Below are 16,987 nucleotides of genomic sequence, written 5' to 3'. Positions count from 1 at the left end.
AGAGTACAACAGCTGAACCGTATGCCTGCATAAAATTCCATCCGCACCCGGACAGAGCAGCAGATCAGGGAGCGTCCCCTGCATACACTCATCACAAGCACTCGCACTACAATGTGACACATACATAATTAGAATTCACCATGAGGGGAGATTATTCAGACACATGAAGAAAACAAAAAATCCCCCCAGACCCAATATTGCAGTCCTATTTTTACCCTATAACCACTACTATCCTTCATTTTAATTAACGGTCGTATCCCTGGATACACTTTTCCGCAAAGAATTTGTCTAACCCTTTCTTAAACATATCTTTGGAATCTGCCATCACAACCTTCCCTGGCAGTGAATTCCATATCTTGACTGCCCTTACTGTAAAGAACCCTTTCCTTTGCTGGTTGTGAAATGTCCTCTCCTCTAACCTTAGGGGGTGACCGCGTGTCCTGTGTATAGTCCGTGGGGGAAAAAGTTCCCAAGAAAGTGAAGGAAGTGATTGTGACAACAGAATCATATTTTGCCCTTGTCACCCTGACCTGGAATGTAACATACACAATCCTCCTTAATGAGGATAGGAGAAATAGATGGAGGGCTGCATTCAGCACGTTCCAAGATAGAACCAAAGGGCGAAAAGGGAGGGGTGCGGAAGGAACAGGTCCCCATACAAAAATATACCCATTAAAACTAGACAAACAAAATACAATTAAATAAAAAATATTTTATCAAGGAGTGGAGTGGGAGGGGGTGGGGAAGGAGGGAGGGAGTGGTGAGCATGCGCTGGTTTCCCCTGGATGTTCAATCACCGTACTGAGAGGACAAGATAATAGCTGGTCAGATGTGGCATCAGGGGCATGTTTACACAGAGGGCTGTAGGATCAGATCAGTTCTCCCCCCTCCTCTCTAATTCTAGTGACCTGGGGGGTCCTGCACACGCTCAATTGAATCCATCGGTGTGGTAGCTGTCATGGGAATCGCTGATAAGTTGTGTGGTCTCCGTGCCTGAGCTGGGTTGTACCAACACTGGAATATCAGCAGTATCCCTTTCATCCGACTGCATCTGTGCCTCCAAGTCCTCAGGAGACACATTGGAGTCCGTCTCCTCCCCCTCCTGAGGCCGTGATTTACACATCCCACAGCAGCAAATACAGCAGCATCAGTAACATCCAGTGATCAGTCCACAGAACATGAACAGAGCCTTTGCCCACCAGCTGGATAGAACGAAGTATGTATTAACTAGGGATGAGCGCGCTCGGATTTCTGAAATCCGAGCCCACCCGAACGTTGCGGATCCGAGTCGGATCCGAGACAGATCCGGGTATTGGCGCCAAATTCAAAAGTGAAACTGAGGCTCTGACTCATAATCCCGTTGTCGGATCTCGCGATACTCGGATCCTATAAATTCCCCGCTAGTCGCCGCCATCTTCACTCGGGCATTGATCAGGGTAGAGGGAGGGTGTGTTAGGTGGTCCTCTGTGCTGTTTAGTTCTGTGCTGTTTAGTTCTGTGCTGTTTAGTTCTGTGCTGTTTAGTGCTGTGCTGTGCTGTGCTGTTTAGTGCTGTGCTGTGCTGTGCTGTGCTGTGCTGTGCTGTGCTGTTTAGTGCTGTGCTGTGCTGTGCTGTGCTGTGCTGTGCTGTGTTCTGCAGTATCAGTCCAGTGGTGCTGTGTGCTGTGCTCTGTCCTTCTGAGGTCAGTGGTGCTGCTGGGTCCTGTGCTGTGTCCTGTTCAGTCCAGTGGTGCTGTGTCCTGTGCTCTGTGCTTCTAAGGGCATAGTTATTTCCCCAATATTCCCCTGTGTTTAAAAAAATAAAAAAAAGTTTTTTTAAAAAATACCAAAAACTACTTTAATATTTTTTAATTACCACAAAATTTTCACAACCAATCCTGCAGTATAAGCCCATTGGTACTGCAATATTACCAAGTTCACACATTCAGCAGTAAAAGTCCAGTGGTACTGCAATATTACAAAGTTTACACATTCTGCAGTATCAGTCCAGTGGTGCTGTGTCCTGTGCTCTGTCCTGCTGAGTTCCGTAGTGCTGCTGGGTCCTGTGCCGTGTCCTGTTCAGTCCAGTGGTGCTGTGTCCTGTGCTCTGTGCTTCTAAGGGCATAGTTATTTCCCCATTATTCCCAAGTTTTTAAAAAATAAAAAAAAAGTAAAAAAAAAAAAAAAATTAAAAAAAAAAAAAAATATATAATAATTATAACCAAATTTGCAAAACCAATCCAGCATTATAAGTCCATTGGTACTGCAATATTACCAAGTTCACACATTCTGCAGTATCAGTCCAGTGGTGCTGTGTCCTGTGCTCTGTCCTGCTGAGTTCCGTAGTGCTGCTGGGTCCTGTGCCGTGTCCTGTTCAGTCCAGTGGTGCTGTGTCCTGTGCTCTGTGCTTCTAAGGGCATAGTTATTTCCCCATTATTCCCAAGTTTTTAAAAAATAAAAAAAAAGTAAAAAATAATAAAAAATTTAAAAAAAAAAAAATATATAATAATTATAACCAAATTTGCAAAACCAATCCAGCATTATAAGTCCATTGGTACTGCAATATTACCAAGTTCACACATTCTGCAGTATCAGTCCAGTGGTGCTGTGTCCTGTGCTCTGTCCTGCTGAGTTCCGTAGTGCTGCTGGGTCCTGTGCCGTGTCCTGTTCAGTCCAGTGGTGCTGTGTCCTGTGCTCTGTGCTTCTAAGGGCATAGTTATTTCCCCATTATTCCCAAGTTTTTAAAAAAAAAAAAAAAAGTAAAAAATAATAAAAAATTAAAAAAAAAAAAAATATATAATAATTATAACCAAATTTGCAAAACCAATCCAGCATTATAAGTCCATTGGTACTGCAATATTACCAAGTTCACACATTCTGCAGTATCAGTCCAGTGGTGCTGTGTCCTGTGCTCTGTCCTGCTGAGTTCCGTAGTGCTGCTGGGTCCTGTGCCGTGTCCTGTTCAGTCCAGTGGTGCTGTGTCCTGTGCTCTGTGCTTCTAAGGGCATAGTTATTTCCCCACTATTCCCAAGTTTTTTAAAAATAAAAAAAAAGTAAAAAAAAATAAAAAATTAAAAAAAAAAAAATATATAATAATTATAACCAAATTTGCAAAACCAATCCAGCAGTATAACTCCATTGGTACTGCAATATTACCAAGTTCACACATTCTGCAGTATCTTGTGCTACATATAATGGAGACCAAAAATTTGGAGGATAAAGTAGGGAAAGATCAAGACCCACTTCCTCCTAATGCTGAAGCTGCTGCCACTAGTCATGACATAGACGATGAAATGTCATCAACGTCGTCTTCCAAGCCCGATGCCCAATCTCGTAGTACCGGGCATGTAAAATCCAAAAAGCCCAAGTTAAGAAAAAGTAGCAAAAAGAGAAACTTAAAATCATCTGAGGAGAAACGTAAAGTTGCCAATATGCCATTTACGACACGGAGTGGCAAGGAACGGCTTAGGCCCTGGCCCGTGTTCATGACTAGTGGTTCAGCTTCACCCACGGATCTTAGCCCTCCTCCTCCTCCCCCCCCCCTACAAAAAATTGAAGAGAGTTATGCTGTCAGCAACAAAACAGCAAACAACTCTGCCTTCTAAAGAGAAATTATCACAAATCCCCAAGGCGAGTCCAAGGGTGTTGGTGGTTGTCAAGCCTGACCTTCCCATCACTGTACGGGAAGAGGTGGCTCGGGAGGAGGCTATTGATGATGTAGCTGGCGCTGTGGAGGAACTTGATGATGAGGATGGTGATGTGGTTATTGTAAATGAGGCACCAGGGGGGGAAACAGCTGATGTCCATGGGATGAAAAAGCCCATCGTCATGCCTGGTCAGAAGACCAAAAAATGCACCTCTTCGGTCTGGAGTTATTTTTATCCAAATCCAGACAACCAATGTATGGCAATATGTAGCTTATGTAAAGCTCAAATAAGCAGGGGTAAGGATCTTGCCCACCTAGGAACATCCTCCCTTATACGTCACCTGAATAACCTTCATAGTTCAGTGGTTAGTTCAGGAACTGGGGCTAGGACCCTCATCGGTACAGGGACACCTAAATCCCGTGGTCCAGTTGGATACACACCAGCAACACCCTCCTCGTCAACTTCCTCCACAATCTCCATCAGATTCAGTCCTGCAGCCCAAGTCACCAGCCAGACTGAGTCCTCCTCAATACGGGATTCATCCGAGGAATCCTGCAGCGGTACGCCTACTACTGCCACTGCTGCTGTTGCTGCTGTTAGTCGGTCATCTTCCCAGAGGGGAAGTCGTAAGACCGCTAAGTCTTTCACCAAACAATTGACCGTCCAACAGTCGTTTGCCATGACCACCAAATACGATAGTAGTCACCCTATTGCAAAGCGTATAACTGCGGCTGTAACTGCAATGTTGGTGTTAGACGTGCGCCCGGTGTCCGCCATCAGTGGAGTGGGATTTAGAGGGTTGATGGAGGTATTGTGTCCCCGGTACCAAATCCCCTCGAGATTCCACTTCACTAGGCAGGCGATACCAAAAATGTACAGAGAAGTACGATCAAGTGTCCTCAGTGCTCTTAAAAATGCGGTTGTACCCACTGTCCACTTAACCACGGACATGTGGACAAGTGGTTCTGGGCAAACGAAGGACTATATGACTGTGACAGCCCACTGGGTAGATGCATCCCCTTCCGCAGCAACAGCAACAGCTGCATCAGTAGCAGCATCTACAAAATGGCTGCTCATGCAAAGGCAGGCAACATTGTGCATTACAGGCTTTAATAAGAGGCACAACGCTGACAACATATTAGAGAAAATGAGGGAAATTATCTCCCAGTGGCTTACCCCACTTAGACTCTCATGGGGATTTGTGGTGTCAGACAATGCCAGTAACATTGTGCGGGCATTAAATATGGGCAATTTCCAGCACGTCCCATGTTTTGCCCACACCATTAATTTGGTGGTGCAGCATTACCTCAAGAGTGACAGGGGTGTGCAGGAGATGCTTGCGGTGGCCCGCAAAATTGCTGGACACTTTCGGCATTCAGCCAGTGCCTACCGCAGACTAGAGGCACATCAAAAAAGCTTGAACCTGCCCTGCCATCACCTCAAACAAGAGGTTGTGACGCGCTGGAACTCCACCCTCTATATGCTGCAGAGGATGGAGGAGCAGCAAAAGGCCATTCAGGCCTACACAGCCACCTACGACATAGGCAAAGGAGTGGGGATGCGCCTGAGTCAAGCGCAGTGGAGACTGATTTCCGTGTTGTGCAAGGTTCTGCAGCCATTTGAACTTGCCACACGAGAAGTCAGTTCCGACACTGCCAGCTTGAGTCAGGTCATTCCCCTGATCAGGCTGTTGCAGAAGCAGCTGGAGAAAGTGAGGGAGGAGCTGGTAAGCCATTGCGATTACAGCAAGCATGTAGCTCTTGTGGATGTAGCCCTTCGTACGCTTTGCCAGGATCCGAGGGTGGTCACTCTTTTAAAGTCAGAGGAATACATTCTGGCCACCGTGCTCGATCCTCGGTTTAAAGCGTATGTTGTGTCTCTGTTTCCGGCGGACACAAATCTACAGCGGTGCAAAGACCTGCTGGTCAGGAGATTGTCCTCTGAAGAGGACCGTGACATGCCAACAGCTCCACCCTCATTTTCTTCCACATCTATGGCTGCGAGGAAAAAGCTCAGTTTTCCCAAAAGAGGCACTGGCGGGGATGCTGATAACATCTGGTCCGGACTGAAGGACCTGCCAACCATTGCAGACATGTCTACTCTCGCTGCATTGGATGCTGTCACAATAGAAAAAATTGTGGATGATTACTTTGCTGACACCATCCAAGTAGACATGTCAGACAGTCCATATTGTTACTGGCAGGAAAAAAAGGCAGTTTGGAAGCCCCTGTACAAACTGGCTCTATTTTACCTGAGTTGTCCCCCCTCCAGTGTGTACTCGGAAAGAGTTTTTAGTGCAGCGGGGAACCTGGTCAGTGAGCGGCGAAGGAGGTTGCTTCCTCACAACGTTGAAAAAATGATGTTTATAAAAATGAATAATCAATTCCTCAATGAAGTACAGCACTGCCCTCCAGATACTACAGAGGGACCTGTGGTTGTGGAGTCCAGCGGGGACGAATTGATAATGTGTGATGAGGAGGAAGTACACACTGTAGGGGGAGAGGAATCAGAGGTTGAGGATGAGGACGACATCTTGCCTCAGTAGAGCCTGTTTAGTCTGTACAGGGAGAGATGAATAGCTTTTTTGGTGTGGGGGCCCAAACAAACCAATCATTTCAGCCAAAGTTGTTTGGTAGGCCCTGTCGCTGAAATGATTGGTTTGTTAAAGTGTGCATGTCCTATTTCAACAACAGACCTCTCAACTGCAGCTCATCCCTCCTCTGCGGGGATAATGTCTCCTGTGCTCTGACACGTCACTCTGTGTACTCTCAGCCTCAGGATCTGACACTACAGCTACCATGCCTCTTGTAGCAGCCCTCACTCCAGGGCCTCTTCCATGTGCAGTGTCCCCCTCTCTCTTGGGTTCACTATAGTGGCATGGAGTTCTCCCCCTCATCCAGGGCACACATTCCTTGCCCTGGCTCAGTCACCACGCTCAGACTTCCAGGCAATGCTGGGGGAGCCTGGGAGCTTCCACCCCAGGTCCCCAGCTACAACTCTCCTCTCCTGTGTCTTCTCTCTCTTTCTGACACTTTAAAGATCGTGCCTTTAAATGAAAAAGTCAGTCTTCATTGCACGACTATGTGCAAGTGCAACAGGGACATTTTTTTGGGTTTACAAAGTCAAACAATAACACTACGACCCTGTCTGTCTGGGGTCTGTCAATGACGAATTGTCTGGAGCATGTTTTAAGGAGGTATTGTGGCCCCGGTATCAAATTGGGTACTGGGGCCACCCCACTATGCAGTCCAGATACTTGTTTGGTGGAATTCCGACACGTGGAGGGTTTTTTAATTATATTGTGGCCTCGGTACCAAATTGTGTACCGGGGCCACCACACTACGCAGTCAAGATACTTGTTTGGTGGAATTCAGACCAGTTGAGGGTTTTATTATTATATTGTGTGGACCACTCTATCTATACCACACTACAACTCTATACCACTCTATTTCCTACTTTAATTCTATTTAATTCTATTTCCTACTTTAATTCTATTACTAATTAATTACCATAAAGAGGAACAAAAAAAACCAATTTTACCAAAAGTATAATATGACTTAGACTTACAAACACTACACTTGAAAGATCGTGCCTTTAAATGAAAAAGTAAGTCTTCATTGCACGACTATGTGCAACAGGGACAGTTTTTTTCTTTACAAAGTCAACTAATAACACTTGGACCCTGTCTGTCTTTAACATACTTGATGGGATCTCAATGACGAATTGTCTGTAGCATGTTTGGAGGAGGTATTGTGGCCCCGGTATCAAGTTGGGTACCGGGGCCACCCCACTACGCAGTCCAGATACTTGTTTGGTGGAATTCTGACACGTGGAGGGTGTATTTATTTTATTGTGGCCCCGGTATCAAATTGGGTACCGGGGCCACCCCACTACGCAGTCCAGATACTTGTTTGGTGGAATTCTGACACGTGGAGGGTGTATTTATTTTATTGTGGCCCCGGTATCAAGTTGGGTACCGGGGCCACCCCACTACGCAGTCCAGATACTTGTTTGGTGGAATTCTGACACGTTGAGGGTGTATTTATTTTATTGTGGCCCCGGTATCAAATTGGGTACCGGGGCCACCCCACTACGCAGTCCAGATACTTGTTTGGTGGAATTCTGACACGTGGAGGGTGTATTTATTTTATTGTGGCCCCGGTATCAAGTTGGGTACCGGGGCCACCCCACTACGCAGTCCAGATACTTGTTTGGTGGAAATCTGACACGTGGAGGGTTTTTTAATTATATTGTGGCCTCGGTACCAAATTGTGTACCGGGGCCACCACACTACGCAGTCAAGATAGATAGATGCGTATCATAGATAAAGTACATTCAGTGGTGTGGGGCAAATTGAAAAATATTCAAAATGCACTGACATTATCAAAAACAAGAGGTTGTCACACGCTAAAACTCCAACATGTATATGATGGAGAGGATGGAGGAGCAGCCGTATGTGTAGTGTAATGCAGACCTGTTGAAGGTTTTTTATATATTTTATTGTGGTGCCCAGTGCCCACTCCTCTAGGCAGTCCAGGTACATTTATTGGTGCGATTCATAAAAGTTCAGGGTTTTTAATATATCTTGTGGTGACCCACTCCTCTACGCAGTCCAGGTACATTTATTGGTGCGATTCATAAAAGTTCAGGGTTTTTAATATATTGTGGTGACCCACTCCTCTACGCAGTCCAGGTACATTTATTGGTGCGATTCATAAAAGTTCAGGGTTTTTAATATATTGTGGTGACCCACTCCTCTACGCAGTCCAGGTACATTTATTGGTGCGATTCATAAAAGTTCAGGGTTTTTAATATATTGTGGTGACCCACTCCTCTACGCAGTCCAGGTACATTTATTGGTGCGAATCAAACAAGTTGGTGGTTTTCTTATTATATATATTGTGGTGACCCACTCCTCTACGCAGTCCAGGTACATTTATTGGTGCGATTCATAAAAGTTCAGGGTTTTTAATATATTGTGGTGACCCACTCCTCTACGCAGTCCAGGTACATTTATTGGTGCGAATCAAACTAGTTGATGGTTTTCTTATTATATATATTGTGGTGACCCACTCCTCTACGCAGTCCAGGTACATTTATTGGTGCGATTCATAAAAGTTCAGGGTTTTTAATATATTGTGGTGACCCACTCCTCTACGCAGTCCAGGTACATTTATTGGTGCGAATCAAACAAGTTGATGGTTTTCTTATTATATATATTGTGGTGACCCACTCCTCTACGCAGTCCAGGTACATTTATTGGTGCGATTCATAAAAGTTCAGGGTTTTTAAGATATTGTGGTGACCCACTCCTCTACGCAGTCCAGGTACAATTATTGGTGCGAATCATAAAAGTTCAGGGTTTTTAATATATTGTGGTGACCCACTCCTCTACGCAGTCCAGGTACATTTATTGGTGCGAATCAAACAAGTTGATGGTTTTCTTATTATATATATTGTGGTGACCCACTCCTCTACGCAGTCCAGGTACATTTATTGGTGCGATTCATAAAAGTTCAGGGTTTTTAATATATTGTGGTGACCCACTCCTCTACGCAGTCCAGGTACATTTATTGGTGCGAATCAAACAAGTTGGTGGTTTTCTTATTATATATATTGTGGTGACCCACTCCTCTACGCAGTCCAGGTACATTTATTGGTGCGATTCATAAAAGTTCAGGGTTTTTAATATATTGTGGTGACCCACTCCTCTACGCAGTCCAGGTACATTTATTGGTGCGAATCAAACAAGTTGATGGTTTTCTTATTATATATATTGTGGTGACCCACTCCTCTACGCAGTCCAGGTACATTTATTGGTGCGATTCATAAAAGTTCAGGGTTTTTAAGATATTGTGGTGACCCACTCCTCTACGCAGTCCAGGTACAATTATTGGTGCGAATCATAAAAGTTCAGGGTTTTTAATATATTGTGGTGACCCACTCCTCTACGCAGTCCAGGTACATTTATTGGTGCGAATCAAACTAGTTGATGGTTTTCTTATTATATATATTGTGGTGACCCACTCCTCTACGCAGTCCAGGTACATTTATTGGTGCGATTCATAAAAGTTCAGGGTTTTTAATATATTGTGGTGACCCACTCCTCTACGCAGTCCAGGTACAATTATTGGTGCGAATCATAAAAGTTCAGGGTTTTTAAGATATTGTGGTGACCCACTCCTCTACGCAGTCCAGAAAGATACCTTTTTGCAACGTTTTGGACTAATAACTATATTGTGAGGTGTTCAGAATACACTGTAAATTAGTGGAAATGCTTGTTATTGAATGTTATTGAGGTTAATAATAGCCTAGGAGTGAAAATAAGCCCAAAAACTTGATTTTTAAACTTTTTATGTTTTTTTCAAAAAAAATCCGAATCCAATACCTTAAATCCGAACCGAGACCTTTCGTCAAGTGTTTTGCGAGACAAATCCGAACCTCAAAAATAACGAAAATCCGGATCCAAAACACAAAACACGAGACCTCAAAAGTCGCCGGTGCACATCCCTAGTATTAACATTCTCCTCCCCAAATTGTTCCGCCACGTAGAGGCCGAGTGACCCGTACTTGTCATAGGTTATTCTCTTTGTGGAGTCTGTCAGGAAACCCTGTGCATTATTGATCTCCTTTAATTTCTCCGATGCCTCTGAATTATCTGGGTTCTTATGTGGGTTCTTAACTGGGTGGTATTTCAGTGCTAGCTTCCGGTAACATCTTTTGATATCATCAGATGGGGCATTATTGTCCACTCCCAGGACATGATACAGTGACTCCCCAGAGGTGGAGAGAGAACGTTGCCGGGAATCCGTCATCTTATTTTCCAGAAAAAAAACTCTGGAGAGGTTCTGCTATCTATGTCAGATACTTGTTTCATAAATAAATGCACAAGAATGCATAACTTCACAAAAACAGCAACTGAAATTTGTCACGAATAATTAACGAAAATTAAAGGGTTCATCAGTGAAACACGAAGATTAGAAGCTCAATAATCTGTAACGTCTGTGGGGAACAGGACAGACGCACACAAATATATTACCTTATAAATGATGGCCACCTTCCGTCCGCTTCTGAGTCACCCCAGCCGCTGTCCTATCCCAGCAGACCAGCAACCAAACCTCTGTCAACTCACTCCACTTCCCTTTAAGGAAGAAACAGAAATTAAGGCCGTACCTACCAGGAAAGATCTGTCCGAGACCACACCAATGAGCTGAGACACTCAAGTCAATCTCGCTTGCCGCCACTTCGATTTGCTCTTGCTAAGGGTGCGGGACTACGAGTATTTAAGACCAGGCACAAATACTCTACTCTCCCTTTGGTGAGGGCCTAACCAGAAGAAGGAATAGAGCATTATGCTCACCCGGGCACTCCAACTTCCGGTCCCTGCTCTCCTGCTCCTCTCCGTCACCTGTGGAAGACAGAAACAACATAGCCTCCCTCTACTCTACAAGTGAGGCTAGTATGTACAACCCACACAACTGGCACTAGCTAACAGGCGGCCCGACCCTAAAACAAACAACTAACTGATGGTCAGGAATGCAACTTTACTATAAAATGGGTGTAGTGTACTTCCTAAGCTTCCTCCCTCTACCTACGGGTAACACCAGCCGGTGTTCACGTTCTACTATGGAGGGCTGATCCTAAACCCCCACCCAGGTCGTACCGAGAAGACTGTCTTCTCGCTATGGGGTCACCCACGGAATCCCAAGGACCAGCTGCCACCTGCACGACCGAGGCTCACTGGAGCAATGCGCCACCTGAGTGTCAGCTTCCACACAGAACCGCCAGTCTTCACTACCGGAACTCGAAACAGTCGCCTTCACCCAAGTGGAACACCGCCCAATCTGGAACCGCCAGGGACCCTGCCGGAACTCAGACTGAACACCCAAATGGAACCACGGGACTGAGTGCTGGAATTCAAAAGGGCTGTACTGCACTGCCAGTGAGGTGCCCAATCACTGCCTCAGGAAATCAGTGTAACCCCAGGGGCCTACGGGACAGGAAGACTACCGTGTGTTCTTCCGTAACTGTGTGTGTGCTCCTAACTACCCCTTGTCCCCACAGACACAGGTTATAACAGGAAAACAGTAAGGAAACAAGAGCCTACCTTTAATGGGGGCCTGACATCTTGCACCTGTAAATAAACACACACAGCACAACCAAATACAATGTACAATACAGTATTCACCACACAGGCAGAATAAGACTTTGCTGCTGTATCTGGAAGGCTGACCACGGAATACACACTTCTGCTATCTATCCAGACGGTTAAGTATAGCACTAACAGGGGCCTTCTGCTCGACTGTTGCCTAGGACTATCACCTAGATTCACACAACACAACTGTGGGGCTGCACCCTACTCTAGTTTAGGGCTCTCATGCCCGGTACCTACAAGGCCTGATGCCCTCTTTACCAGGGGCCTTATGCCCTACACCATGGGCTCTCTGCCCAGCTACTAAGGGCCTTGTGGCCGTACCTACAGGGCCTTGTGCCCTGACTATGGGCCTTATGCCCCCTCGGCCTTGGACTCTGAGCCCACTAACTAGGGCATGGTGCCCTTCTAACTGTGGGCTTCAAGCCCCACTAACTAGACCTTGTGGCCTACCTGACTATGGGCTTTAGCCCACTAACTAAGGCCTTGTGCCCCTTGTTTGCCACTGGGCTTTATGCCCAACTCACTACCTATCTGGGCCTTATGCCTAATTAACACTAGGGCCTTGTGCCCCTAACTGTAGCCACGGGCCTAGTGCACGACAGTGCCCATGGGCCTTGTGCCTGACCTAACTACGCAGAGTATACTTATCTGCTCTGCGCAGAATACTCAGCTTGTCCCCGACACCTTCTTTTCTGGGTCTTTCAAACCCTCCAGCCGGGGGCGCCTCTTCTCCTGTCTGGCGCAGCTGTCTTCTGGGCGGGTGCGCTCTCAGCCCTTACAAGGGCTCCCTGACGACATCTCCGGTGCTCTCCTGCAGCTGTCTTCTGGGGGGGGGCACTCTTAGCCCTTATAAGGGCTCCCCGCCGATGTCTTCGGTGCTTTCTTCCAGTGGCAGGGTAGCTCCTTGCCTTGGCACCCTGCCACTTCCGACATCTTCTTCTCTCTCCGCCGGCAAGATGGCACTGCCCGGCAGCTTAAATAACCGACGGCGCAATATCATCACTCGGCGCCACCGCGAATGGAGAATATGACTGATTACTATATATAGTAGCCTCCCTCCTCCCCAGCTCCCTAGCCTTTCGGCCCATCACCTAACATGGAGGCCTACCTCTCTGTCTCCCGATGCTCTCATCTCTTCCCGGTCCCGCTCGGTTCACCTCCAAACAACTCGTCTTTTAAAATATTTGATATTAAACTATCAACTCTAATGTGTTCTATGCTATACTCAATTTAAATAAATTTTATTTTATTTGCTTTTTTTTTTAAATCACTTTTTCTAAAATTTGTGACTGCAGAGTCATTATCTGATGTGTATATTCAAAAATTGTCTAAAAGCTATTTCCTAATTTCCTAATTATTCTTGTTCCTCATTTTTAGTTGGATTTTCCTTTATAGCTATAGAGCAGGCCTGGGCAACCTGTGGCTCTCCGAGTGTTGTAAAACTACAAGCTCCAGCATGCTTTGCCAGTAGATAGTCAGCCAATAGCTGGCAGTGCATGCTGGGATTTGTAGTTTCACAACACTCGGAGAGCCACAGGTTGGCCAGGCCTGCTGCAGAGGAAAGAGGGCAAGAATTTATTATAGACTTATGCTCATTTAGTCTTAATTTAATGCATCTCCTAGTTTGGCCAACATAGAAAATAGAAAATGCCAAAAAGGATGCTTTAGGGAGTAGATTACCCCAACTAGAGTTAAGTGTGAAATGTTCTAATTTTTATTTTAGTGTAATGTTTAGAATAAGTCCCAAAACATCATTTTAAAGCACTTTGGCAATACTGACAATGTAGACACCGATATGTACCTTTTTAGTGGTCGCTAAAAATGATTGTGCAACCAATTAGAAATGCTAATGACAGAATTAATCAGATAATTAGAAATATTCTTTATTTTATATGCAAATAGTGGTGGTTTATTCAATAACTTCCCATATATCGTATCAGTGATTTGTATAGTTTTCTAATAATTGTTCAGTTTGTCTCAGAATAATTGTTACATTTTGAAACAAAAAGCGATTCTCTCTCTGTTGTGTTTATACGTTTCACGTCCTTTTTTGCCACATTGATATACGCTACATAATTATAACCTGGTTTAACAAATATATTTATTGCTTTGCTCTTTTTTGTTACATAATTGTATGGATGAAGTAATTGCTTGTAGAAACTAACTGTGAGATCATCAGCAGCAGCTATTATATAGCGCCACTAATGGCTATTTATCTTCAGCTATTTATATAGCGCCACAAATTCCGAAGCGCTGTACAGAGAACTCATTCACATCTGTCAGAGATAATCAATGAATAAAAAAGGGTCATAATAGCCAGCCCTATGTAGTATGCAAGTTTTTGATAATCACCTGTTATTAATTTCTCATTAGCTTTTTTATCTTGAGCTCCGCTTGGATCGCCTTGAGGATGCCTCCAAATGTTTCTATAGGGGATACAGCTTTCTAGTTACTTCCCTGATATTATTATAGGGATCAATCATTTCTACATTGATCATTAATTATTGTAATCTCTTTGGGGCACAAGACTGATATATTTTCCATGCAGACCCAGTTTGAAATACTGGCAGTCCACTGGATTCATTCGTGCACACAGTGTAATATATTTATAATTTCCCTCCACTGTACAATTATCTATCAATTAAAACTAGATTTATTGCAAACTGCTTATCATCTGCATTTATAAAAAAAAATGTTATTCAGTTGCCCCAGCGATACTGACCTGCAGTTGTAGCCTCTGATGATGTGTGCAAGGGTGAGCTAGAACAACATCAGGGTGTTACAGCCTATATACTAGGGTTATTGCGGATGGTATCCCTGCGATAGATTCGGTGATGCGATAAACACCCATCTCTGGCGATAGGGCAATTTGCCTATTGATAAGCAGGCCTCAAAATATTGACAGCAGAGATGGAGAACTTCTCCTGGAGACGGATGACAATGGTGAATGCACAAATAATGGGCCTGAGTTATTAAGTAGTGCAAAGCAAAAAAAAGGAGTAACTTTGCACCTTGGCAAAACCATGTTTCATTGGAGGGGGAGGTAAATTTAAAATGTGGGGACAGATTTATAGTTGGGGTAGGACATGTCCTAGATCAACTTTAAATTTCAGTATAAAAATAAAGCCAGCACGTATTTGTGTGCTACATGAAAAAGCAACCAGTGTTTTCCTTACATGCAAAATAATAAACTAATTTACACCCCTTGAATAGTAACATGGTTTGTCCAGGAGAAAATCTACTCCTTTTTTTGCCTTAGTTTCCTTAATGACTCAGGCCTAATATATCTAAAGAATTACAAGTATCTTGTGACCCAGTGATCTGCAGAATAAGTCTCTTTGCAAACTCCCCAGTATTTCACAATCTCTGAGAAATGTTGTGTAGGGAGAGAGAGGTGACTGGAGAAGATACATCTGCTCAAAAGTATACAGGAGGATCCAAGGTAAAAATAATCAAACTCATCTTCTACCCATGCAGAATAAGGGAAAGAAATATTCTATTGAATAATGTGTCTGAGAAGAGTTAAGAATATTTTGGACAACCAGGAGGGAGAGTTATGAGCCACTAATACTTCAACTGGTGCCCCTGATTGTGGCATTTAAATCTACATCATTTTGTGTCCAGTTAAAAGGGCTTATCAATATATTCACACTATTTTGAAATTAAATAAAGAATCTATGTTAATATGTTCATTTTTAATGAAATTACCCATCCAAGAGATTAAATACAGCTCCAGTTTAGTGAAATTGATGATACCTGGAGTTTGTATGTTCTCCCTGTGTTTGCGTGGGTTTCCTCTGGGTGCTCCGGTTTCCTCCCACACTCCAAAAACATACTAGTAGGTTAATTGGCTGCTATCAAAAGTTGACCCTAGTCTCTCCCTCTCTGTCTGTGTGTGTGTGTGTGTGTGTGTGTGTGTGTGTGTGTGTGTGTGTGTGTGTGTGTGTGTGTGTGTGTATGCTAGAGAATTTAGACTGTAAGCTCCAATGGTGCAAAGACTGATGTGAATGAGTTCTCTGTACAGCGCTGCGGAATCAGTGGCGCTATATAAATAGATGATGATGATGATGATACCTGACCAAATTCGACCACTGTCTTATGAAGGTTTGTGAGGGTAGTGTAGGGGTTAATAATAATTTACCACCATCCATACATATAAGAACAGAGGGCTGTTCATAGTTTCTTAGTCAACATTTGCAGAACTCATGGACTTTGTCTGCACGGTTCTCTTGCACTTAGATATAAGTACATAAATAGTCTTTAGCCTTCCTGTACAAACATAATACTAGTATCCTTTTTGCCTCAGCATTAAAATGGTTGCTTGTACACATTTGCAACGATAATTTTAGATGTCATGCCCCTTTTTATACTGATCTATCTCTACTCTTGTCCCCAGGCTGTTCTCTTGTCTGCAGTTAAGTGGTTCCCATATCCGTATACAGACCTGTCCCTGTTATATGTCATTGCAAGCAAGGACAGTTGAGCATCCGGTACACAAACCGCCCCGAGGTAGCATGTCCTAGCCCCTGATCTCAATGTACCATTAGCAGTGTGTCACTGTATGTCACATACACAGAGGAACCGCTCTGTAACCTGCTATTCAGCAACGGTGATACCTCTCAATACCCGACACACACTTGGTGGCCCTGAGGGGTCTGAAGAAGAAGGAGGAGGGGGTTGGCATTTTCTGAGTATTAACACTTCATTTACCATAATCCCAGCAGCATTAGTCAACAGCTTCTAAAAAGTTGATGGAATTTTTATAATGGTCTATTAATATATGTATCAATACAGAGAAGTACATAATGATATTAAAGACCTGATAACTTGATTGTATTTCCAGTATGATTGTGGTAAGTGTGGAGTGCAAAGTGTATCTAAATTAATACTTTAACCTAGTACAATATTTTATATCAGTATCATGTGATGCAGAAATTATCTGTGAAATTAGTGGTAACATTTTATATTATCACAACATTAGAGCAAATCATGATGGGCCTAATTCATTAAGGAAAGCAAAGCAAAAAATGGGTAACTTTGCACCTTGGCAAAACCATGTTGCATTGGAGGAGGAGGTAAATTTAAAATGTGATGGCATTATAGTTGTCGTAAGGCATGTCATAGATCTACTTTAAATTTCAGTGTACAAATAAAGCTATCAAGTATTTGTGTGCTACATGAAAAAACAACCAATATTTATCTTATGTG

General features: G+C 43.9%; 1 pseudogene; it reads right to left on the bottom strand.

Moving 5' to 3' along the window:
- Positions 1-928: 928 nt before the first annotated feature.
- LOC142103410 (dnaJ homolog subfamily C member 5-like) lies at positions 929-10,439 on the bottom strand (annotated as a pseudogene).
- Between the last annotated feature and the right edge of the window lie 6,548 nt (positions 10,440-16,987).

This window comes from Mixophyes fleayi, chromosome 10 (assembly GCF_038048845.1).
Source record: "Mixophyes fleayi isolate aMixFle1 chromosome 10, aMixFle1.hap1, whole genome shotgun sequence".
In the NCBI taxonomy this organism is placed as follows: domain Eukaryota; kingdom Metazoa; phylum Chordata; class Amphibia; order Anura; family Limnodynastidae; genus Mixophyes; species Mixophyes fleayi.
Note: the sequence above shows the minus strand (reverse complement) of the source record. Positions and strands in the feature narration are given on the sequence as shown.